The sequence below is a fragment of the Etheostoma spectabile genome, chromosome 8 (assembly GCF_008692095.1).
Source record: "Etheostoma spectabile isolate EspeVRDwgs_2016 chromosome 8, UIUC_Espe_1.0, whole genome shotgun sequence".
NCBI lineage: Eukaryota > Metazoa > Chordata > Actinopteri > Perciformes > Percidae > Etheostoma > Etheostoma spectabile.
In genome coordinates this window covers 30,737,070-30,739,075 of record NC_045740.1, presented here as the reverse complement: position 1 = coordinate 30,739,075, position 2,006 = coordinate 30,737,070, and the positions used below count along the sequence as shown (strand labels likewise).

Sequence of the window (2,006 nt, the reverse complement as noted above, 5' to 3'; positions counted from 1 at the left end):
CGTTTGGGTTGTTTCTGCCAGCCGGGTCTGACAGATAAGTTAACCACAGTAAGAAATTGTCTTTCTGGGAATGTAATGATGAAATCTAATTTTGCCAAGGACCCTCCTGAAGGCCCTCAAGGACCCATCGTGGTGCCTGAATGCTACTTTGACAATCACTACAGGAGCAGATGTTATAGCACCGCTAGAGACGGGTAATTTAAGATTATTAAACAGGGGATAAGAAGAGATGCTCAGTGTTAGGTAGTAGACTTGAACACAGTGACACAGCAAAATCAGCGACACAGGAAACTGCAAAGTAAAACTTACAAGTAATGCATAATCAATATCAATTTACCTGAAGATGGTGGAACAACGTCAATGTTGATAAAGTCTCGTAGGAGGGAACATTTAGCCAGAGAAATGCCGATACAAATGAAAGTTACTTCAAAGATTATGTTTTTATACAAAGTCAAATGACAGCTGACAGTTGTTTGTCTGTCTGTTGTCACGTAGGCTCCCTTCCACTTCATCACGTGGTTTCCTTTGACCATTCAAAAGGCAGGCTGATGGGTAGAGATGTAGTAGCATGAATGTGTGATAGGAAGTGGATGCAGTGTTCCAGGCAGAGCCCTGTTTATTCCTACAACAGTTGCTCAGATCATGGAGCCACCTCCACTGGCCGAGCCGGCTACTTCCACTTTAGCGCACGGCTAACTTGAATGAGGATTGAATGAGTTAAATGTGCGGGCGGCTCTTCAAGAGTTTCAAGAGCTTAGCACCACCCAAGACGATTGTGATTGGTTTAAAGAAATGCCAACAAATCAGAGCATGTTTTTTCTCCCATCCCAGAATGCTGTGTGGACTAGCCAGACCTTCCTCCAATGCGCTGTGGAGGAAGGTCTGGCAATGCGAGACTATGTTGAGTTTGACATGTGTATTGGGTGCAATCTAGCATCTACCAAATGCAGTCACTCAAGTCAAGCTAAGCTAAGCTAAACTACGCTAAGGGCATGATCAGCTCAGCACAAGCTCAGAGGGCCTTGCTCATTTTTTCTTTTAATTTAAGGAAAGACAGAACTGGGGACACTGGAGATTTTTAGCTCTGTGGCAGGGAAGTTGGAAACTGATTCAGCTGCAGATACACACACACACACACACACACACACACACACACACAGCCATGCAGAGATACCGCTCTACAGCAGACAGGCTGAAGGCAGAGATTCTACTGCAGATGCACAACAAAGCCACTCTGGGGGTTTAGCTCTGTGGCATGGCAGACTGAAGGCGGAGATTTAACACACAGAGGCACTCTGGGCAGGCGGTGTCAGGCAGACAGATCAGTGAGGAGGAGAGAGAAGACACCACTGGGCTACTCTACAGAAGTCTGAGATCGTCTCAATGCTGTTTGCGCTGCAGAGCCAACTAGGCACAAGGAAGGATGGAAAGGGACACATATTTTGTAAAAATGACAAAATTTCAAATGTTTAGAAAAGTGCATGAATGGGACCAGGAAATAAGAACAAGAGATAGCACAAGATATGAAGGTGATATATAGTATATATTCTGACAGACTTGTTAACATCATTGTTCTGCTGCTCAGAACAAAGACTGCAAGATACCAAAATTACTAATATTGTTATATAGATGAAAGTCATTTTCAGATCTTCTCTGTGGGTGTAACCGTTCACATTTCTTAAGTTATCACTTACATTCATGTACTGTTTAGTTCATGTAATGTAACATTTGGTATTTTGGTAATAGATAATAACCTGGTTCGGTCTGTCATGCCCATGTGCTTCAAGAAGTCCACCATCATAGACAGATAGACAGATAGACAGATAGATAGATAGATAGATAGATAGATAATAGATAATTATTGATCCCAATAAAATGAGAAATTATAGTGTTACAGCAGCAAAATCAGTCACACAGCACAGAATATAAATATAATGAAATACCAGGATACAATATACAGACATACAATATACATGAAATAATAATAATAGGATAAAATACAAGAA

At 41.7% G+C, this 2,006-nt stretch overlaps 2 protein-coding genes across 3 annotated transcripts in view; both read right to left on the bottom strand.

Moving 5' to 3' along the window:
* Nucleotides 1-2,006, bottom strand: part of LOC116693465 (E3 ubiquitin-protein ligase znrf1) — a 56,679-nt gene that overhangs the window by 35,311 nt on the left and 19,362 nt on the right. The gene's annotated exons all lie outside the window — the stretch shown is intronic.
* The window catches only part of LOC116693419 (probable D-lactate dehydrogenase, mitochondrial), a 34,381-nt gene continuing 33,233 nt past the window's right edge, over nucleotides 859-2,006 (bottom strand). Inside the window, exon 13 of the mRNA XM_032522391.1 lies at nucleotides 859-868. The gene's annotated coding sequence lies outside the window, so the exon portion shown is untranslated. The remainder of the gene's footprint in view (nucleotides 869-2,006) is intronic.